The sequence below is a fragment of the Mytilus californianus genome, unplaced genomic scaffold, assembly GCF_021869535.1.
Source record: "Mytilus californianus isolate M0D057914Y unplaced genomic scaffold, xbMytCali1.0.p SCAF_3, whole genome shotgun sequence".
NCBI lineage: Eukaryota > Metazoa > Mollusca > Bivalvia > Mytilida > Mytilidae > Mytilus > Mytilus californianus.
Genome location: NW_026262679.1, coordinates 45586367 through 45611604, shown reverse-complemented (window position 1 = coordinate 45611604; position 25238 = coordinate 45586367). Strand labels below are relative to the sequence as shown.

Genomic DNA, 25238 nt, shown 5'->3' with positions numbered 1-25238 from the left:
CTAAAATCATTTTAGGTCTACTTTGTATAAAATTAAAAAATCAGGAGAAAGTGTGACTTTTCACGAAGCATTAAAAAATGGTACAGAGGTAAGAATGGCAGTCCAACAGCAATGATACTGGCCAACCCAGTGGTAGTAAAAACACTCATCAAAGATACCAGGCTCATAACTTTTAAGCCAGATGTCCGTTTCCTCTAAAAAAGACTCATCAGTGACGCTCGAATAAAAAAATTAAATAAACGTATGATAATTTCTTGTGCGCAATAAAAGGACTTCATCCTGTAGAACAAATGATTGATTGTTATTTGCTTAACATCCAGTGGCAAATATTTCAAGTACATTCAGAAAATCGGGTAGGTAGGTTCGATTGAAGGGCGGGTATTCGACTGTCACTGGAACATGAGGGCACGTTGGATAGGTTCATTGATTAGTTGTTGTTTGCTTAATGTCAAGTGGCAAGATATTGGGTATGATTGAAATAGTGAAATGGAAAGTAAAGAACAATCACTCAATCAATTATTCCCCAGGAAGAAGACCTTTATATTCAATTCACAATAACATCACACTCAATGGCATAGGGAATATAACACACCCTTACTTAAATATTTAACTAATCACTTGTAATATCATTGCGCCTTGGAGAGTACATGCACTTTACTCCTCTTACAGATTCCAGATAACACATATGTTTTATTCTGTCGCTACAACAATTGACTACCAGCAACGGTTTTCAAAGAAAAACCAAGACATATCACACAGAAAACACATTAGTTGTTGTAAAGTTAATAAATAATTAAAAGTTTTCTGAATCAATCAATTTCTCACTAATTAGTACCACCTGCTGATTGTGATATGGAGCAATTAATATGTTAAGCATCTTTTTATTAACCGGAGACAAGGAATATACACGGGTGTTGTTATCTGCAGTCATTATGTAATTATAATCGCAATTTCTACAGTAGGATAAAAGTTGGATTTTTTTAGACAGGAAGAATCAAAATTACGGTATAAATGGATAAGTAGATATTCGAAAAAAATCTAATTGGTATGTCATTTGCTCGTTATAAAAACCATACTTTAATTCATTGGTTTCTGCATGTCACTGAAAATTTGTTTTTAACATTTCAAATTTGTTGCATATTGTTAATGTTTTTCACATTTTCTTTTAACTTTGAATAGAAAAAATGCTTGAAGTACATTTTGCACAATGTTTTATCAGAACTCACGTACAGGTTATACTTATGCTTACGTTAAAACAATCTATGTGGATTAAGATTAAACAAACTTTCAAATTAAAAGCCAAAGGAAGGAATGCCAGTATGCGTCGGAGAAAAAAATAAGGAACTTCATGTAAGCTATTAAAAAGGAAATGCCAAAACCATACATATACAAGGCCAGCCTGGTCGGTTTGTCTGAGAAAGCTGGATAATGGTTTTTGAATGAAATTAAAAATAATCATTGAACTACAATAGAAATAAAAACAAAATATGTTTCCCGTGCATAACACACGTTTCTAAGAAATCTTCTGGTACGCTCGAGTCTAGAAATGTGAAAAGTCTAAAAAAATATTAAAGGTAACAGAACAGCCAAATCATCTTATAAGGTCAATTTGCCAGAGGGAGTAGCAACCGATCATGACAGCGCCCAAGCACTGACTACTATACCAAGCTGTCAACAGCTTGATCGACCTAGTGGTATACCTGTAGTTATCAATAATCGCAAATATTTCTTCAAGCAAGTTTCTTGATTTACCATAGTCATGCAAGCTCGTAATCAAAAAGGATACATGTAACTTCAAATGATGTAACAATACTTTCAGGGAAACACTTAAGGAAGCAATAGAAAACAAATTGGAATACCAGGTTCAGTACAATACATCTTTAATAAACTGCAAAATGTTCGTACATATAAATATGATAAACAAATGATCTGCTTACAAAGCGATACAGATGATCTGTTTAATGAGAAGATCATACCTCGCAACTTTGCTAAAGAAACCCCAAATGCTGGATGTAAAAAAAGTCCATTATATGTTACAGCTTCCATCCCCATTAAAGCTTTCAGCTTTACAGTTCTTTATGGAAATAAAGTCTTTATAGTTCTTTATGAAATATAATCCAAATTTAGTTATGTAATTAAGAAGTACTACAACTTAGGTTTCTCCTCGACAGAGAAAAATTGGTTTTATTTTTTTGACTTAATTCATTTGTTGATGCTGACATTTTTCATTCATTTATATCGAACAGTGTTGAATTGAATAAACAGAAAGGCTATTAGTAGACTTCTACATTATAACAAATAACTGTGTGCACTTCGTGAAACTTATATGTTTATTGACACGGTATCATTAATATTTCAAACTTCTTTAAAAACATTAAACAAGTTCTTCCTATATTAAAACACACGAGACGTGTAATTTAAGCTATCAATAATATGAACTAGTAGTACCTGAAAGTTTAATTTGTGTAGGCTTAGATCATTATTTTCAATATTGGATCGCAGTGTTTAGTATGGTATAATGAAGTCAGGGTATTCTCCTACTAAACGGAAACAATTTCCCGTAATTGATGCACATTTATATTATTGCTGATATATAATACATATTAAGGAAAAGAAGACCTGAATGACATCAAAGCTGAAACAGGAAATTGCTTGACACTCTATATAAACCTGTTTGCTGCAATAGAAATATTGCTTGAGCAAGGTTTTAATCGTCAATTAAAAAATAAAACATTTATCAAGACAATAGGCATGGTTTACTAAGCCGAAAATATCACTGCAAGGTTGCCATGACTCCAAGACCGACCAATCAAGAAAGAGAATTAATGATGGGTAAATTTATCGATTACAGGACAAGGTAATATATGTAATTCAAACTTCATAAAAGTGAACAACAAACTCTTTGAAGTGGCGAAAGTAACTTTGACATTTAATTATTGGAATTTAAATAATCCGTTCTTTCTTTACAAGGTAAGCAGCATTAATTTTTATCGAAAAATGATTTAAAATAATTGAGTATACAAATAATGAACACAAAAGCAAACCAAAATATACATTTTACAGATGAAACAAAAGGATAGATTATTATTATTATTATTATTATTATTATTATTATTATTATTTATTTTGATAAAAGACACTGATTGTTATATTAGTTAATTGATACCCAGTGACCAATATTACAGGCATATTTCGAACGAAAACAATCCACAAGTCAGTGAACTGGAAACTTCTGCCTCCGGGGAATATTGGAAGTGTGCAGCTATACATAACACCAGTATGACTATACTTGCATTTGACATGCCCAAAGCTTCTTCACACGAAATCGCTAAAAATTTCATGTCCAAATGTGGTGTGCTTTATGTAAAAGCACCTGGATATCTATACCACCACAGCATGCAGCATACTTAATTGCCAATTTTGTAGACGATAATATGTTTTTTCAGTGCTAAACTCTGCTTTAACTGTTTTATGTACATTTCCTTTAGTGGTAAATTAAAAAGTATTATACAAACCCATTTCAGTAGCATTAGCTATAGTTTTAATTGCATGTTTGTAAAATAAATTGTTGATAATTTATCGTTCTTTTATTTACCGTTTATATGGTTTTTACAAAGGATAAACAACAAAAAACAACATTTAATATGTCCTAAATATTTGTTAGTTAAATTAACAAAGATATTGGAAAATATAATTGAATTTAAACATTACGGGTCAATGTGTACTTTTTATTTCAGGATTTGAAATAAAAAAAATGATTATAGATATCTACTTCTCTTTTTCATTCAGCATTTGAATAAAAAAAATATTGATATATATTTCTATAAGCTGGAGAAGTGCTACTTTTGAAAACCAAACAAAACGACCCGAATAGTAAACAGACAGTATAAAAGGTGATTGTAAAGTAAACAAAGTGAGCAAAGTGTTCTTGCTTCTTTGATGCGAAACGGATAGTTTTCTGTAGTTTCTTTTATCATTCTAGCCAAAGTACATGATATCCACCTTATTCCCTCAGAATGTCAACATATATTTATTTTGTTTCAATATGTAAGAGTTAAAAGAGTACATAATTAGTTGACTACTTGCATGTCGACCGATTCATGTAATTGCTCACCCTGTCGAAGCATTTTGCCGTGCCCCGTTTGAGGTTCAAGCGATTACGATCGTGTTAACTCGTATTTTCGATTTGCTTAAATATCTTACGTAATTGCTCTTCTTAAGCCGAAGCTTTTATGATTTTGAAAAAAATGGGACTCGTAGCTTCTTTGTTGCAAATGAACTAAACAAACATTTCAAAGAAGATTCAGAAAAAAAATTAAATTTGTACGTTTAATTTTCATATATTCGCTTGGCGCTAGAGATTTTGGTCTTATTGCATGGTACATTAATTGTATATGTTCTCGAATGTTGTTGCTAGGATTCTATTTAAGCTACCGTTTGAGTACAACGATTCTTTGAGTGCAATTAACTGATACCAATGTGTGTGAAAATATACTTTCATGTTGGTATCTAATCCCTTCTATTCATTCAATAAAAGCATTGGTCATGATGATAGTTTAGCTACCAGTACAACGATTCTTTAGGTGCAATTAACTGATAGCAATACGTGTGAAAATGTACTTTCATATTGCTAATTAATTCCTAACTATTCATTCAGTTTAAGCATGGGTCATAATGATGTAAAACTTCAATATGTCTTAATTTACACTTTGTAATTGATGTTGACAAAAGAATTAGTGCAAATCCCTGTAGTGATAAATTAAGCCATTATTTAGATTTTCTTTATGTTCTATACCTCCAAGGAAAACATTAATGCTTAATTGTGTATTCGGGTAAAACAAAAATGACGTAAAAGATGACCTACTGCAAAATTCGTTTAATTACAATTATGTTTCAGACCTCATAACCCGGAAAATAATATTTATGATTAGACCGTACAAATGTACGCTACTTTACGTATGTATAGATGAATTATCACCAGTTTAAAAAATATATGTTTTTATTCATTGGGCAACTTTCAGCATGAAAAAAGTTGATATAGCGATCGGAATCATTTATTCTAAGATAAAAGCATTTTGTTTGAATATCACTGATATGTTTAAATCAGACAGCGGAGTTTTTCATACTGACTCAATGTTTTCTTTTAATAACAACACAAGTAGATGTTATTATTTTTAATAAATATACTGCAAAACCAAATGCTGAATATTGCTTCACATAATTTTTTTGTAACTTTATGTAAAATTTCCCTTACTCTTACAAATTAACCTTTTTCTAGTAAAGTTCAATTTGTACTATAGAACATATAGTTTCGTGTATACCAAGTTCATATATGTAGTGTACTTTGGAACATGACAACGTTCAAGTGGAATAGTTTAATATCACCTACATGTTATTTATTAAACATCAAACAGTTATAAATAAAAAAATCTCCACCCACATATAACAAGGTAAATACCAAAATATAACAATACTTTAACAACAACAAGATTGCAGCAGAAGAGTCATTTCATTTCGTTTTGAAATGATGATGTGTTTAGATATATTATATTGCTAATAGTAATACCATAAATCAATGTTTTAAGTGTTTGCCATTTGAACTTGTTTGAACATTAGGCATAGCTATGCATATAAGACTATAACGATTGAATTCGTATTCCTTTTTGGCAATTCCTTTTTTTTCATGTACTTGACTTGCATGGCTAATAAGACTTGTAATTTCCTGTTTCAAAACGCGTACCCGGGAGGAGTACCACATTTTGAATAGAATTTGCATACTCTGTTAGAATACATGAGGTCGATACAATTTTGACAGAGGATTGTGTTGATCTTTGTTCTTTGTTTTTGTTCTTTATTGTTTTATTTTAGCTGCGGTATTGTTTGACATAGGTCGAGTAAGTATAGTAAAGATTCAAGTCACATGTGGTTCATACGGGAATTAACGTGTGTTTGTGTATGCTATTTAATTACAATATTGTGCCCTTCCGTTCGGTCAATGAGATGACTGATACAAATTTTAAACTCCCAAAAGGTTAAAGTCTCAACGGCAACATAACAATGCTTAACATTCGTAGTTATTTGTACTAATTAATACGATACAGAGAATAAGTCAATGGCAGCCATATGATTACACAATAACACCATAAAAGACGTCAGGTTAACATACGGGTGTTCGAAAATAGTTTTTATATATCAATATCAAAGTTGTACCGAGTCTAGAAGAATTAAACTTTACAGGGACCACCAAAGACGTTCCACCAATCCCAATTCTTTAACATACGTACCTATTTATGTATGAACAAAGACACACACCAATGCGATATCTGACTTGGGACAGGCACATTAACATTGTACAGAGTTGAGGAATCGTTATTCCTTTTTACCTTTTTCAGTTGAATAACGAAAGTAATGTAATATTTTCACTACAAAATAAACTTATAACAAAGATAACGATAAATTGCATCAGAGATTGATTACAACTTAATTTGTAATCAATATCGTTACTTTTGACATTGTTTGTTGCGTTGCAGTATAAAATTCGAATTGTAACCACCGTTGTCACAGTATATGATGGCTTTCTTTTTATTCTGTATTCCTTATTATTGCTTTATGAGTACTATTGTTGTTTTTGTGTGTCCAATGGGTACTGATTGTGCCGCACTGCTTGCCAATTTGTTTTTGTCTTCATATGAAGCAGAATTCATACAGAACCTTCTCCGAGACAGAAGGAAAAAGCATCTGGGAAAGTTCTTTAATTTCACTTTTAGATATATTGATGACGTCCTGTCACTCAATACCCCGCATTTCAATGAATGCTTACATCTGATATATCCGGCTGAACTTGATATTAAGGATTCAGCCGAAAATAGAATGTCTGCCTCATATCTGGATCTTTTCATGGAATTTGACACAGATGGATGACTTCAAACTAGAATCTATGAAAAACGTTATGATTTCAACTTTCCAATTGTCAATTTTTCATTTCTCAACATAATATACCCTCTGCTCCATCGTATGGCTGTTACATATATCAGTTAATACGTTTCGCTCATGCATGTTCACACTATGCAGACTTCGTTAACAGGGATGCGCTTCTTATACAAAAACTGATCCAATAGAGTTATAAGAAAGAATGACTGAAATAGACACTACATAAGTTTTACGATCACCGTCACATTTATTATGGTTGACCGCTACAATACATGTTTTCGCGGTCTTGAGATACCAGTATAGTCGTCTGATCTGTAATTTTTACCGATTGTGTCCAATTCCCGACTGCGACCTTATAACTTAGTATGGATTCGCATTGCGAGTGATGCATACATAGCAGGAAACTCTTACCTTGTCAACGCGTCTCGATCCTTTTGGAGTCCATGCGATTCATTCAGGTTTTATTTGCTACCATGATTTGTATCTTCTTAATCGATTTGCGAGATTTTGACATCGGTAGACTACTGCCACCTTTATTTTTACCGGTATTATTAATTTATAATAAATATTTATTCTGAACTCGTTTGGATGCTGTCTCAATGACGTATTTGGTCATATATTATACAGGTGTTTTTATTTGACAATTACTAACATGAGCAACACGTGCCACATGTGGGGCAGGATCTGCTTACCCTTCCGGAGCACCTGGGATCACCCCCAGTTTTGGTGGGGTTTGTGTTGCTCATTCTTTAGTTTTCAATGTTATGTTTTATGTACTGTTGTTTGTCTGTTGGTCTTTTTCTGGTTTTTTTTTGCCATAGCGATGTCAATTTATTTTTGACTTACGAGTTTGAATGTCCCTTTGGTATCTTTTGCCTCTCTTTTAAAGTCACAAAATGTACTAATTCATTTTGAATCTGGTGGATAGTTGTCTCATTGGCAATCCTACCACATATTCTCATTTTCGTATCAACAAATAATGAATTTGATTGTTTAATATACTAGTAGTGTTGTTGCTTAACGTTCTGTTTAATGCATTTTAGGACAAAAACAAACCAATCTTTAAATAGAACAAGTAGGTTCTGATATGTAGGTTAACAGGGGTAGAAGGCTGGATATGTCATTGAAATCAGAATAAAAATGCTATTTTGATAAAAGAAGAAATTATTCTTCAAGAGTTAAACACCGAACCCCGCAATAGAATTGTTGCGGAAATATTTAGTGTTGAGAGATTTGATCTCTTCTAAACGAGGTATCGGATTTACGTCCAATTCCGGGCGAACTATTTATTTTGTCGTTTATAATGCAACATATAAAGCCAAGGCAAACAGGCAACCCCTTTCCAGCAGAATATTTTTACTACTAAATGAGAGAAAATTTATTTTACTATATTTGTATACCACTTCTTCTGCAAGGGTTCAAATATTTGAAAGAAATGAAATGGTCTGAAGTTGTTGAATGATTCTTGATATCAGATTGCTTAATACCTATTGAAGTAATATAAGGTTGTTTTTAGTGCGAGAATTAGTTAAAAAGTCATTTGACTTGGAATTGTGTTTGATCGGCTGTTTGTGGTTTTGCATTTGATATTCATTTTCCAGTGTTATAAGCAACCTTGTTAATTTGTATGTGTATATGATTTTAGTATAATAATGCTCCTGGTGTACCAGTTCCTCTTGCCACGATCGTTTTTATATGTTTATCCTTTTATCGATAAATCTTTGTGAACAATATAAGGTGGTTTTAACAACGCTATCCTATCTAAACTCCTTAGATTAATTACCCATGTACTACAAAAAAGCGCCATTTACTGTAAATCAATCCCTCTTAAACAGTAAGTGGTAGTTCAAGTATAGAATCAATAACTTTCCAATTACATTGTTTGTCTTTTAACTTATTATAATAAGAAACAATGGGATAGATCTTTGATAAATTCTGTAAACATATTCAAAATGTTTGTGTCTATAGAAACAATGTATTAGTTGGAATAATATGTAATTTACGCAAAATTATTTTGTATCAATTTTTTGAAATCATTTAATCCGTTGGAAAGGGGATTCCATATCAAAACTTTTCATAAACAAACTTTAAATTAATGATTCTATGAGTAAAAAAAAGCAAATTTAATGTGTAATACAATCAATGGCTATTTTTCTATATCAGCAACCCGTGATGATATCAATTTAAGTCCCTTTTGCACAAGTTTCACAAACAACACAACAATAACGTCTGTTTTTGATACTATATATATATATATTTGACTCTTCAAAATTCAAGAGTCAATTCCAAATTGAGGTAAATTATATGGCCTTCCAAATACCGTTTCGATTCCTAACATAACTGAAAAGAAATTAATTGTCGAAATCCGGATATGGTGTACAAATGTTTGCACCTCATGTTTGCGGTATACCATCTTTTCCGCAAGTTTATTGTTTTCTGTTTGGTATTAAATTAATATGATTAAGATCCATTGTGTTACATCTGTGATCCGTTTATTTGGCAATCGCCATGGCAGTCAGCAGGGTTTAAGAACATCCGTTGTTCGACCTGTTAGTCAAATGCGTTTTGCTAAAATATACTTTTTCACTTTTTTGGTCTTTTGGAAAATGTTGTTTGTGCTGTATTTAGACCCCTCTACAAAGAAATTTGTTTTGCATGCACACGTATAAAAATTGCGGTTTTTATCCAACGCAATCATAGGTTTGAACGTTGTTTTCAATTTAGACTGTTTATATTTTTTCGTTTGGGCTTGTATTATATTTGCCTTCGGGTTTATATGATCCGTTCATCCTATTTCGACTCTTCAAAATTCAAGAGTAAATCCCAAATTGAGGTAAATTATATGGCCTTCCAAATACCGTTTCGATTCCTAACATCACTGAAGAGACATTAATTGTCGAAATCCGGATATGGTGTTCAAATGTTTGCACCTCATGTTTGCGGTATACCATCTTTTCCACAAGTTTATTGTTTTCTGTTTGGTATTAAATTAATATAATTAAGATCCATTGTGTTACATCTGTGATCCGTTTATTTGGCAATCGCCATGGCAGTCAGCAGGGTTTAAGAACATCCGTTGTTCGACCTGCTAGTCAAATGCGTTTTTTTTAAATATACTTTTTCACTTTTTTGGTCTTTTGGAAAATGTTGTTTGTGCTGTATTTAGACCCCTCTACAAAGAAATTTGTTTTGCATGCACACGTATAAAAATTGCGGTTTTTATCCAACGCAATCATAGGTTTGAACGTTGTTTTCAATTTAGACTTGTTTATATATTTTTTCGTTTGGGCTTGTATTATATTTGCCTTCGGGTTTATATGATCCGTTCATTCTATTTTGACTCCTCAAAATTCAAGAGCCAATCCCAAATTGAGGATAATTATATGGCCTTCCAAATACCGTTTCGATTCCTAACATCACTGAAGAGACATTAATTGTCGAAATCCGGATATGGTGTTCAAATGTTTGCACCTCATGTTTGCGGTATACCATCTTTTCCACAAGTTTATTGTTTTCTGTTTGGTATTAAATTAATATAATTAAGATCCATTGTGTTACATCTGTGATCCGTTTATTTGGCAATCGCCATGGCAGTCAGCAGGGTTTAAGAACATCCGTTGTTCGACCTGCTAGTCAAATGCGTTTTTTTTAAATATACTTTTTCACTTTTTTGGTCTTTTGGAAAATGTTGTTTGTGCTGTATTTAGACCCCTCTACAAAGAAATTTGTTTTGCATGCACACGTATAAAAATTGCGGTTTTTATCCAACGCAATCATAGGTTTGAACGTTGTTTTCAATTTAGACTGTTTATATTTTTTCGTTTGGGCTTGTATTATATTTGCCTTCGGGTTTATATGATCCGTTCATCCTATTTCGACTCTTCAAAATTCAAGAGTAAATCCCAAATTGAGGTAAATTATATGGCCTTCCAAATACCGTTTCGATTCCTAACATCACTGAAGAGACATTAATTGTCGAAATCCGGATATGGTGTTCAAATGTTTGCACCTCATGTTTGCGGTATACCATCTTTTCCACAAGTTTATTGTTTTCTGTTTGGTATTAAATTAATATAATTAAGATCCATTGTGTTACATCTGTGATCCGTTTATTTGGCAATCGCCATGGCAGTCAGCAGGGTTTAAGAACATCCGTTGTTCGACCTGCTAGTCAAATGCGTTTTTTTTTAAATATACTTTTTCACTTTTTTGGTCTTTTGGAAAATGTTGTTTGTGCTGTATTTAGACCCCTCTACAAAGAAATTTGTTTTGCATGCACACGTATAAAAATTGCGGTTTTTATCCAACGCAATCATAGGTTTGAACGTTGTTTTCAATTTAGACTTGTTTATATATTTTTTCGTTTGGGCTTGTATTATATTTGCCTTCGGGTTTATATGATCCGTTCATTCTATTTTGACTCCTCAAAATTCAAGAGCCAATCCCAAATTGAGGATAATTATATGGCCTTCCAAATACCGTTTCGATTCCTAACATCACTGAAGAGACATTAATTGTCGAAATCCGGATATGGTGTTCAAATGTTTGCACCTCATGTTTGCGGTATACCATCTTTTCCACAAGTTTATTGTTTTCTGTTTGGTATTAAATTAATATAATTAAGATCCATTGTGTTACATCTGTGATCCGTTTATTTGGCAATCGCCATGGCAGTCAGCAGAGTTTAAGAATATTCGTTGTTCGACTTGCTAGTCAAATGCGTTTTGTTAAAATATACTTTTTCACTTTTTTGGTCTTTTGGAAAATGTTGTTTGTGCTGTATTTAGATCCCTCTACAAAGAAATTTTTTTTGCATGCACACGTATAAAAATTGCGGTTTTTATCCAACGCAATCATAGGTTTGAACGTTGTTTTCAATTTAGACTTGTTTATATATATGTATATATATAATAAAGTGTATAAATTATGATATGTCTTTTCAATATTTTATGTGCACACAGGATCAACCCTTAACCAATATAACCACTCGAGCAACGCCGTCGGGATTATAAGGGTGTCTCAGTTTGGCGAGAGTGTGAAATTGAACAGGCCTTATAATAATAATAATTGTCAGTAGTATTAATCCGACGATCCTGTAGAGCAATCATTCGTGTATTTTTAACAGGACTGAAACGGCGGGAGTCACTAGTTAAGCCGGAACTCCTGAACGTTCCAATTACACCATGGATGTTTTATGGACTTGTTTTGGTTTTTTGTAATAGTTCTTTTTTGTCATGATGTTGTCTGTTTTTTCTTCAACCTATTGTACTCCTTCGGTATGTTCTTCTTTTATCTACTGATTTAGTAGATTAAAAGAACATAGTAATAAAACAAACACAAAGATTGTTTTCTTTTTCTCGTGAAAAAGTAGGACTATTGCGGCAACATACAGTTTGTAGTTTTGATAAACTTTAGTGAAACGTATGATATAAAGCTCGTTAGCAGGAAATCGATTTGAATAATTTAAATCCGTATTGGAGGATCTCATTTCAGATTACAAACTGTTGACTAGAAAATTCCTTAGCTTTTATGGTTAGCTTCTTCGCTATTTATAGTCCGTTTCAACCTAAATAATTCCGGTGACTATCCTATTGGATCAAAGTAAAATATTTTGTCCTACAATCAGCCAATTATTGAACAAATAACAGGTAAAAAAATGATTTTTTGCTTTCTTGTAAAGTATACAAATTAAGAAAATGGTAGTTTACCATGTTCAAATTTCATAAATTGATTTTAAAAGAAGACACATAACGGTAACAAACAAAAACCGAGGGAAAAGCATGGACTCCAAAAGGGGCTAGACGAGGTGCGTCGACAGAATAGTTAAAATATAAAAACAGTCTTCTGGTATCCGTCTTTTTCTTAGCCAAATGGTAATGCTAGAATATCTATAAACGTAATAGTGAAATGTGGGGTCCCTTCGCTTCAGTGTTACGTCCCTTTATAAAAACAACGTCTTTGAAGAAAAATCTGAAACGTTTCGCCCAGACAACAGATGAAGAAATTGGTGATAGACGACTGAAAATACATGCAGAAAACACATTAAAAGCAAACACATTGTTATTGTTTGCATTTCTTTTTCTTATAGACCCCGTATATATCTTATTAGGTCTCTAGCACTGTGTAACTAATAATTATGTACATTGTCGGAAAAACAAGCATGTGTACTCGCTACGAAAACACTGATAACAACAGGGCAATGAACGTTCATTATCGCGTTTAAATTATGCCAGCACCCCCCCCCCCCCCCCCCAAAAAAAAGTGCACCAGCTCCCCTTTATATCTGGCAAACACTCGGTGTAAAGATAATAACAAATAGAATGCCTGTCATGTTAAATGAGCCTAGAGACACGACACAACTTTGCAAAAACAAATAGAATAAAAATCCTGTATTTTCCTTATAATTGATATATATTGTTTCAATGAATACATTACCAGGAAATTATATCAAAAGCACTATTGACGTGTACTTCCTTTTTTATTTAATGTGTTATACATGAAAGCTTGAATTATAAGTATCTGCATTTCAAATGCACCAATGGGACAAAACATGATAAATGAATAATTCCGAAAGACATTTATTCAAAATAAAAATATTAATGTGTTCAAGTGATAAAAGAAAATAATGCACGGATTATAAAAATCTAAATTCATAACTCCGTTACTTGGTTTTTCGATAACACAATTCATCAATAGGAAGGCACATAAAAATTGATTTTTTACAGTTTTTCTCTTGAATTTATACGATCATCCCTGCTTTTACAAGCATTTTTTCATGTGGTATTCCTTCACGGTTAAACAGGATGACTATCAAGCGAACTGAGACAGGTGTCCTAAGAATATGAAAAGAAACTTAACGATAAACAATAAGATCCATTTTAATCTATATAGAAATATTTGAGGGTATCAGTAACCCAGTAGCAAGGAATTTGGAACTGGCATGAAAATACGGATATTTGCTGTGTTCAATTTTTGGGATAATTCCAAATTAAGAAATAATTCTCCTTAATGCGTAGCTTTGATTCCTTGTCCGTGTTTGGTTTTATTTTTTTTCAACCCTTCAAACGTTAAAAGTTTTATATTTTTTTTGAGCCCTTCATACGATAAAAGTTTTATATATTTTTTTAAATATGTTGGTCCACAGCATCACTGAATAGACATTAATTGTCAAAATATGCATCTGGAGGAGTAAAATTGGTATATATAATTTTGGTTGTCTTCGGTTTTTAACTCTTTGCATACAATCCTTTGCTAATATGAACGCATTGTATTGAACTATTTAACAAGGATGTCAAGTCGGTGAGGAATTACTAATCGAGTATTCGTTATCTCTACCGTGAGGGATACTCGAGTACTCGCCCGGAAATATATCTACAAAATGGAAACACAAAATTTAACCCATTTTACGTATTGTTGGTCGCTGTCTAATGGAAGTAAATCCCTTAAATTTTATTATCTAAGACCAGATGATAGTCCCAGGAATTTTAAACGATAATTAATAATTCATTTACTACATGTACTTATTATGTAAACACTTATTTAATTAATAACTTAATAAACACCTATGGAAAAATGATTACAAACTAAAACCAGATCAAACAATAGTATATGGTCATCGTAAAGTAAACACATTTAATGATTGACAAAGAGGTGTTGAAAAGAACTTTCTGATGGTTAACCATTCTATAAAAATTGAGAATGGAAATGGGGAATATGTCAAAGAGACAACAACCCGACCAAAGAGCAGATAACAGTCGAAGGCCACAATGGGTCTTCAATGGAGCGAGAAAATCCCGCACCCGGAGAGGGGCCTTAGCTCGCCCCTAAATAAATATGCATGAGACTACAAATGTGGTGGAAAGACTTAAACATGTTTAGCCAAAAGTGTGAGCCTATGAACACTACTCTCGTGCATAGCTCACCTCTTTTCGGATGAATTTTAAATGACAATTAAGTGCAAACATTCGAAACGTATTCTCAGTAAAGGTTAGACAATACTTGGTCATGTTTTATGAAGATTTAAAGCCCAAGGCGTAGCCGAGGGTTTTAATCTTCATAAAACATGACCAAGTATTGACTGACCAATTTAGAACATATTCACACTTTCGAGTGACCTTACAAAATTATCCTTTCCCATCGTAATATTCAAACCTTGAAAAGAATTTACTTTTTATAATGAAGTGTGAAAAAAATCCTTTGCTTTATATATCAGCAGTCCATACCTGCCAACCCTCCCGTTTTGAGCGGGAGTCTCCCGCGCAAACGACAAAATTCCGGAAATCTCCCGCTTGCCGGTCCACTCCTTCGCGGGAGAATAGAATCTCCCGCTTTCGGATATTTTGACTTGGAATAACCCTAGCCTGGCATCCTGACCCAATCTAATACTTCGTCAAACAGTAAGCCAGGATCCCAGGCTAGAATAACCCGCGTTCGTAATTCTCGGGCTTTTTCATTACTTTCAATAGAAATAAATAAACAATCAGCGATCATTTGAAAACTTTGGTCAGTAGCTTTTATGTTCGATATATAAGAAATGGAAATTCAGTTCTGCTATGTCAACTCCAACAAGATAGAGGTTTTGTCTGGACCAAGCGGCAGTGTAAAAAAGAAGAAATAGATAACTGCAAATCGAAATGTCAAGAAGATTGGCAATGAATCTTTTTGCACATCATGTTCAATCATTTTTTCGATTTCTTCTGGTGGTCTGTACGATGTTTGAAAGCATGCTTAGTGTGAGACTCACAACAAAATCAAAATATGGAATGTTATGAGTTATGAGACTCGGAGGTATTGAAAAAGGCTAAAAAAAAACACCTTGAATAGATTATAACCAGGAATTGAAGAAATAAAGTATATGTTTTAACTCTTATTGGTGTTTTGCTGTCATAGCTGAGGGGAAGATCTCCCTCTTTGAAGGTTTCAGAGGTATGCAGCAGTCTGACATTGTTTTCTTGAAAGAAAAAAAAATAATAATTGACTCGAATATCTGGTATCAACATTGAATAAAAGATTATGTTACCTACATCTTTGCCCCCACTTCATTTTTTGTTTGTTATATATATGTACCATGATAAACATTTGCAAAATTCAAAATGTTTTTTATTATTCTATTCTCTATCATCTTTAATCAGTAGACTATTTTGCCAAGGAAAATGCCTCAGGGGATTGAACGCTTCGTTAGTGTAGTTATTAAGAGTTCCCTTTCATAATTAATCTACAATGTAAAGCATTTTATAGTGCATGGAAAACCATGTACTATGAAAGTAAAAAGGAAAAAAACTGCCTTTTCATTGGACGAGAAGTGGTGAGTATGTTCTAATTTGACTAAGCAAAGATTACTATTTATAATTTTACCGAGAGGCACTCTCAATACAATCAAATTCATCTAAACAAGGCAACAAGATTCTAACAGAAAACCGATTAATAGAGTATCATTTTGATATTCGATACTTGGTAGTATCTATCGATACCCGAGTACTAAGTACTCGTTGACGTCCCTAAAGTTATTAATGGCACATTTTGTTGTTCATTGTTTGCAAATTCGGTATATATCATACAACAAGTTTATCATGAGTTACCACAAATATTGGACAATATTACATATAACACCAACCACCAACATCCGATTCATCGGAAAATCTGACAAATATGTACTACAACGAAAAACACATATGCATGTTTCATTTTTATACAATACAATACAATACAATACAAATATGTTTATTATAGTGAAATTGTGTTTGAAAAAATATGTACAATATTGAAATATTTCAATTAAATTACACCCAGCCCATTGGATCTATAAGTCACTTTAAATAGATACTAGTATTAATCCAGATTGACAGCAGGAATTTTATATACATGTTAATTGTTTAAATATAAGTAGAGGATGTCAACGAGTACTCGAGTACTCGAGTATCGCTCGGTAGTACCGAGTATCGATTACCAAAATGATACTCGACTAATCGGTTTCCTGTAAGAATGTTGTTGCTTTCTTGCTTTCTTAAGCTAAAACAACAACAACAACAAAATTTTCGAAAGCGCCTCCCGGGAAATTAAATATTAATCAAAATTAATAAAACTTAAAATTCGATTCGAATGTTTGTGTTTAAATGTCATTTAAAATTCCTCCAAAGAGAGGTAGGATATATGAACAAGAGCATGTTTCCAAGGCTTACACCTTTGGCTGATCTTAATTATTCCTCCACTTCTCTACCGTAAGAGTATAGATTTTCTTCAGCAGGACTGCTAGTTACCTAACAAAGATGAGAAAACCTCGTCCCAGAAAAAGTATACAAGATGATATTTTTCAATAAGAACAAATTTGTTGCACCCTGTGTTGACCCTCAGAAAAGGATTAAGTTCTAATCATCACCCCTTTGGTGGTCATTAAATGTGTTTTTTACGATTACTGTTGTTTAAGTAATCATTTTTCTATAGATATTAATTAATTACTTGATTACATTATTGTCAGCTTACATAATCTGTTCATGTAGTAGATGAACTATTAATTATGATATAAAGTTCCTTGGACTATTATCTAGTCCTAAGTAATAATGTTGAGGGTTTCACGTTTATAATGCAATGACCCACAATACATAAAATGGATATAATTTTGTGCTTCCATTTTGTAAATATAAAATGCTTGACCGAGCGAGTACTCGAGTATCGCTCGGTAAATCCTACGAGTACTCGATTCGTTTATCTTCACCGAGTTGACATCCCTAAATATAAGTGTTGTCTGCGTTTTGATAATGACTGTTCTAAGTATCGAGCTGTTTTTTGAGGATATTCAGACAATAATAAATTTAACTCTTCACTGTTGTTCAAATTCAATACCGATCACTAAGTCCAGAGAATATTTGATTGTGTAGTCCATTGTAAAATTGGCATTCAACCAGAAAGTGTAGTTCATTTTCAGCGTGCCCGGAGTCATACATTCTGAAAATTCGTTGGTATTCTGGTTCACCAACAAAAGTCTTGTTTCCAATCTTAGTGGGAGAATACCACATCTAAATTGTGCTAGTACCGATCTTTCACTGCGTTTAAAATTGAGTTTAATATACGATTCTTTGAATATTTAGATGTAAAGGTTATATATGTACGCAATTTTGGAAAGTTAGATAAATTTGTATGCCATTTTGTTGCACATATTCCATAAGATTGTTTCGGACACTGTTAATATCACATTTTAGCATTTGTTGAAAGTTATCATCCATAGCAACTGAAGACATTATTGTTCTTACGCTAGATTGACCAATTGTTCGTACATAGTTCGTAGTCACATAGTTCGTAGTCCCATAGGAACACCTTATTACAAAGTCTAGTATTGTCCATATCCATTAGTCGCTTCCAGTACCTTACCATATTACACCAGCGACGTTCTTTTGAAGGTAACCATCCAACATCTCCGTTGATATCTAACTTTGGAGCAAACTTGTGAACTCCTAAAACTTATCTAATGGCCTTGTTTTGAACAGTGTCGACACAATTAAAGTCTTTATAACACCACACTGAAGTCGAGTATAGGCACAATACAAGAACTGTACAGTTTTTTCCTAAGTCTTTTAAACTGTGTATCTTCGATATAATATTTCCGAGTGCTCTTCCACCAGCGGTAGAAAATTTTTCAGCGTTTGACGTACAGTCTTTTTTTTTCTCATTGAAAATAATTCCAAGGTATTTATATTTGTCTGTAATTTGCAAAATATTGCCTCCGGTTCTGAACTAAAATTCACTCCGTCTTTTACGAGATGCTCTGAAATGTACAACTTTTGACTTGTCTGTATTTACTAAGGCTCTCCATTGTTTGCACCAATCATGTAATTTATCAAGCATCTTTTGCATATCACATTCATTCTTGGTCATCAAAACAATATCGTCCGCATATAAAAGTAAAGACAATATTGATTCTCCAATATTTATGCCAAGTCCAAGTTCATTGATTTCATCTACAAGATCATCAATAAAAATAGAAAACAATGTCGAAGATAAATTATCAACTTGTTTTACACCAGAGTTACTTAAAAAACCAATCGAACTTTTTATTGTTAATCGAATACTTGCAGTTGTTTATACATATACACTTTTAATAGAGTTGTATATTTCCCATCAATATTGTTCAGCAACAGTTTGTACAGCAACATATCACGATCTGCGATCTACGAAATCAAAAGCCTTTTTTTAGATAAACAAATGTGGCAATAACATTTGGATTGTTTTTTATTATGCTGTTGAGGGTGATTTTCACACGAAAGCCATTTTGTTCCTCAGAAAGTAAATCATTATCCTTCAGATATGAAGACAATCTATTGCCTAAATCTAATCTAAAAAGTTCATCGGAAGGTACCAAGACCTTGTTGATAAATACTCCGTATCTACTTCACAAATAATACACGATGGTCTTGAAGTATAAATTCTGGGTACTGACGTTGTTTATCATCTTAATAACGTGTTATAGTATTCTTTTATTTGTCTTTATGAATATTACTTTTACTGTTTAGTCTATTTTTGGTGATATCCATTTGACGTGGCTCTGTACTTATACATCCCGTCATTGTGTTATTGTGCTATGGTAAATTTTTGTATTCTTGTCTTTCATTTTTGCTAATGTGCTTTGTCTATATGCTTTTTTGTGTTTCTTTGTTACATATTTGTTTGTTTTTATAGTGATTAAGATTATAACACAATGTTGACTGCTGTACCCCTATTTTTGACATTTTTACCTATTATGTCTGTTTATTTTGTTCACACATCGTTGTCAATATAATGGAATTTTATGCGACTGTCATACAAGTGAGAGGTTTAGCTAGCTATAAAACCAGGTTTAATCCACCATTTTTCTACATAAGATAATGCCTGTACCAAGTCAGGAATATGACAGTTGTTATCCATTCGTTTGATGTGTTTGAGCTTTTGATTCTGCCATTTGATTACGGACCTTCTGTTTTGGATTTTCCTAGGAGTTTGGTATTTTTGTTATTTTACTTTTTGTTTATTAAAATCAATGGACAGCTTTGAAATACACGACAACAAACTGATTCCTCGATAATGTAATGGAATGCGTTTATCTGATGATTTGTCTTTAAGTATCGGACAGATTATGGCCTGATGCCACAATGATGGTACAATGCTTGTATCGAAAACCAGTTGAAACATAGAATGTAGGACGCTGATAACGTTTTCTGTGTTCATGACTTCATAAGGGATATTGTCAATTCCAACCAATTACCGGTTTTTTTTTGTTCTTGAGACAAGTCGCCTAGTTTCATCTATAGTTATAGCTGAATTCAACTTTTCATTTTCATTAAACAAAGGATCGAGCATTCTTTCTTCTAATAAGACTTTATGATTAGAGGCATATCTTTGAAATTACAATCGAAATCGTCAGCTGAATTATCGATATTATATATATTTTGAAAATCTGTTTTCCATTTTTCTAATACAACTTCTTCATCACTAACAATCCCATCATCATTTATATTGTGGAATTTCCGACTATATAAAGGAAGGTCTTCATCAATGAAAATTCTTTTTTCCGCAATATTGCAAGCATCCACTCTTTTTTAATGCTTGAACACATTAACTTTTTTAATGCTTGCACACATTAGCTTTTTTAATGCTTGCACATATGATCTTTTTTAATGCTTGTATATATTATCAATATAATAGTTTAGTATGGAAATGAACATAAGTTATTTAGAAATAGCTCTAAAATGCATAGAATGTACCAAAAAAAACGGGCGAAAAAAGCATCTTCTTTAATTTATATAAAATGCATACAAACTTCAAAAAAAAATGCCGCTCAATAACATATAGATAATAACGGTTTGTTTAGATTTCAAGATTAAACATTTTATTTTTCGGAAATATTTTAAAATAGGTTGATTGGTAAGAGAGGGGCGGTAGAAAAAATAAATCTTCATAATGTCATTAAACTCTTAGCAAACAACTTATTCTATCGAATTATGAAATCATTCAACCTTTGACACTATAATGGCCAAACGTTAAGGTAGTTTAGGTGTCTTTCGCAATCTTGGATTGTAAAAAAACTAGAAAACAATCGGTTTTCATCTTCAATGAAATATGCAAATTTTCAGAATGGAATCAATGAAATTCTTTTTCATCTAAATGAAGAAATTTATATGATCTATCTTGTTATTTCGACTATTTTACAAATATAAAATATTTTTGTTTGATTGAACTTTTTTGATAATTTAACCATATAAGAGGACATAATCCATATTAACTGATTTTTGTAAAAGGAATGTACAGTAAAATTGCCTTTATTGTTTAGTAGCAAGAAAACGAGTTCCATCACTTCAATTTTCTTTTTATTTTGTTTTGAAAGCATATTATAAGAACTATATTCTTATATTTTATTTTAAATGCTATCGTTTAGTTTTCTACCTAGTCACACAGAATTGTTTTCACAATGTATCATCTTTACAAAACCTGACAACTGTAGCTTGTAAAAAAGATCCGCGATACATGCTTTTTATTTCATTTTGGAAATTGAATGATATAAACCACATTTTGGCAAAGTGTAAAAACATTTATTATTTCTACCGATATTAATTTAGACCTCCATCTGCCTCAAGTAAAAGTGTATCAGCCAAAAAAAATCTCTGTAGCCAAAAATAACCCTACATTTTTTAAATAATTATTAAAAAAAATAATGAAATCAATATGCATTAGTGATTAAGTATAATAAAAAGTAAATAACAAAAATACCGAACTCCAAGGAAAATTCAAAACGGATTGTCCCTTATCAAAAAGCAAATTCTAAAGCTCAAACACATAAAACGGATGGAAAACAACTGTTATATTCCTGACTTGGTACAGGCATTTCCTTTCGTAGAAAATGGTGGATTAAACCTGGTTAAATAGCTAGCTAAACATCTCAATTGTATGACATTTGCATAGAATTCCATCATATTGACAACAATGTGTGAGCAAAACAAACAGACCTAATAGGTAAAAATGTCAAAAATTGGGGTACAGCAGTCAACATTGTGTTTGAATCTTAATCACTATAAAAACAATTATAACAACAAAGGAAAAGAAATGGCACATATAAACTCTACAGACAAAGCACATAAACAAAAATGAAAGCCAAGAATACAAAAAATGACCATAGTACAATAACACAATGGCGGGATATATAAATACCGAGCCACGTCAAAAGGATATTACCAAAAATGGACTAAACAGTAAAGGTTAAAAATATACAACGACAAATCAAAAGAACACTATAACACGCAGTTAAGATGATAAACCACGTCAGTACCTATAATCTATACCTCAAGACCACCATGTATTATTTGTGAAGTTGATACGGAATATTTATCAACTCGTTCTTGGTATCTTCCAATGAATTTTTTTAGGGAAAGGACGAGAATTTTTGCGACATAACCCTGGTCATCAACTTTCTGCGCAGACACTGAGCTGTTAGGGACTTTGTAATTATCTGAAGTAGCTATTTTTTAAGTGACCGGATGCAGTCATTTGCAGTTTTGTCTTTGACATTTCTTAAAGACCAAACTCGACATACATCATCATTTATATATGCTAATAAGTGTCAATTTACATCGTAGAAAGTACTTAAAAAATCTTGTTGTTTGTGTTAATGTTAGATGATAGCATTTAACGACTCTTTAAGTTGTGACATTGCAAATACCAGAAAGAGGCATCTGCTGGTGGACTGTTAGTCTTCGAGGGTATCACCATCCCAGTAGCCAGTACTTCGCATGATAATTCGGATATTGTAAGATTGAAATTTGCAGTTATAGAATTTTTAAATCATTTTAGATAATGAATAAATCTATCTCATGCAAAGCTCTGATTCCTTGTCCGGATATTTGGCTTTAGATCCTTTTTGTTTTGATCAGCTCTTCCAACGTTTTCATGAGGTTTTGGATTATCAAATATTGCGGCCTTGAGCATCACTGAAGAGACATTAATTGTCGAAATGCGTATCTGGTGCATAAAAATTGGTACCGATAATGTTATCATCTCAGTCACATCCCCTAAAATAACTTCACATTAACCAATAAAGCAAAACATTACACTTGTATGTCTCTCAATAACGTGCATGCTTTTGTTTAGGTAAATGCATTTATGGGAAACCTGTCAATGTTTCAAAAGGACGTTTGAAGTGCTAGTTAGTTTTATTTATTTTCTTTTCCCATTATGATTCAGCAATTTATTTTTTTGAAACACGAAAGGTTTGATTCATAAGTACCTGCATTTTAAATGCACCGAGGAAGCAATACTTGAGAGACAAATAAATAATTCCATTTAACGTTTATTCTAAGAAAGATACTTGTGTAATGTGTTAAAAATAAATAATTAAAAGAAATAAATATTGTCGATAAATTAAAATTCTATAAACCACTATATCATGGTAACAATTATTTGCTTTAAAGGTTTTCCAAAATAAGGAGGAACACATTAATATGGATTTATATAAAGTTTCTCGTAGGAAAAAATCAGAAATCAGAGATATACCATAGCACAGATACATGCAGTAATTGACGCCGCCATACCAATTCAATGACAATCTTTGGAATTTACCAACGGAATAAAAAGTGTTTTTTGTGAAGCAAGCAGCATCAGCAGTCAGTGGCTGTCGCATTCTTACCAATGTTTTAAGTGTTGACGGCCAATCTTTGATTAGTCTCGATTTAATTATAAATAATTTGTATAGGTTTGGGGCGTTTAGACCAATATATAGGTAACAGTAGTTTACCAATGTTCAAATCTCATAAATCGACCAAAACATAGTATAGACACATTTCTTCTGTTGAAAACTGTATGTTGACAAATCGCTGTTGTTTCTTATGTCGTTTGGTTACTGTTGGGTGATTGACGGTCCCTTCATATCTCATTTTATGCATAAGCAAGAAAATGCATAGATTATATAATAGTAGAGTGTTTAAGAAAAAAATAATTTTGAATTTATAGCAAAGATAAAAGTGAAATTTTTAAGTCGACTTCCCGTTTTTAGTTTTGTTCACAAAGGTTACATTGTAATTCCATAACATGGAAAAGCAAATCTGATAAAATGTATTACTCGTATAAATACTGTAATATTTGTTTAGGTAAATTACTTTTACTAAATGAATATAATCAAGACAATTTTACAGAGGAAATGAATGTATAGGAGATTTACCAAACCCAAATACGACTTAACTTATTTCATGCATTCTTGTTTTGTTCCTTGAATCTCAACTGAAGTGTGTCTTGACGTGGGGTATTAGATGCATTAAATGATAGTCCGTTACGCTGCATTAGGTTTAAGTTGCAATATAGTGCATAAATCAATCGAAACAGGCCATGAAAGAATGAAGAATCTGAATACCAGCTTAAACTAGATTTAAAAGATCGATTTGAGAATGAGAAAGTTCTACTTTGCAATTAGAAGAGGGATTAAAATGTTTTCGAAATCAAGAAAAGAAACAACTATGAAAACTAAATGTATTTTGTATTAAATAGGAATAAAGGTAGATGAGGATACACTAACGAGACAGTAACCAAACGACAAAAATATCGGAAAACATCCAGAGGGCAATATGCAGTCTTCAACAATAGGCAGTCCAGTCTATTTATATTCCCCTGTCGTTGAAACGTTGAAGGTGAATCATGAGGTGGGGATAGATGGCGGTTGTGTTTGAGAAGATGCTTGAACAGCTGTTCACACATTGAACAATTAACTAAGACTGTGTTTCCCACGTGACACATACTTCGAAACTTGAAACATGCGACTTTATCTGACGTGTTTATGTTTGTGTGAACTCTTGACCGAAGTTTTATGATGCCTGCATGCTGTCTATTACGGAATATGCAGAGACGGGTTTAGAAAATAAACAACACTATCAAATGGGATCAAACCACTCATCTATAAACCACGATTATACAATTCTATAAATTACCACAAGCTCTAAATCGCCCGGAGTCAAAAAAATTAAGCATTTTACCATTTTTATTTGCAAATGCAATTTTACTGACAACTGACAATCTACAGTAAATACTTTATACAGATGTACAAATATATGTCTCAAAATTATTAATCACCTTGTTAAGTAAATTTATATTTAGCTCGTGACCACTGCTATGAATGATTCATGATATAACATTATTGTTTTATTACCATACCTATTTAAGGATAAAAAATTATCTTTACCAGGAAGCCGAGCTCAAATAGATTTTCTGAATATCTTATCATATATTTACAAACAAAAAGGGTAACAAGGATCATGAAAAATATTTTACTCTACAACCACCCACAACAAAGTCCTCCGACAAAA

At 32.4% G+C, this 25238-nt stretch overlaps 1 protein-coding gene across 1 annotated transcript in view; it reads left to right on the top strand.

Annotated features, from left to right (window-relative positions):
• The first annotated feature begins 2894 nt into the window (after nt 1–2894).
• LOC127734671 (uncharacterized) overlaps nt 2895–25238 on the top strand; it is a 41332-nt gene continuing 18988 nt past the window's right edge. Inside the window, exon 1 of the mRNA XM_052244668.1 lies at nt 2895–2970. The gene's annotated coding sequence lies outside the window, so the exon portion shown is untranslated. The remainder of the gene's footprint in view (nt 2971–25238) is intronic.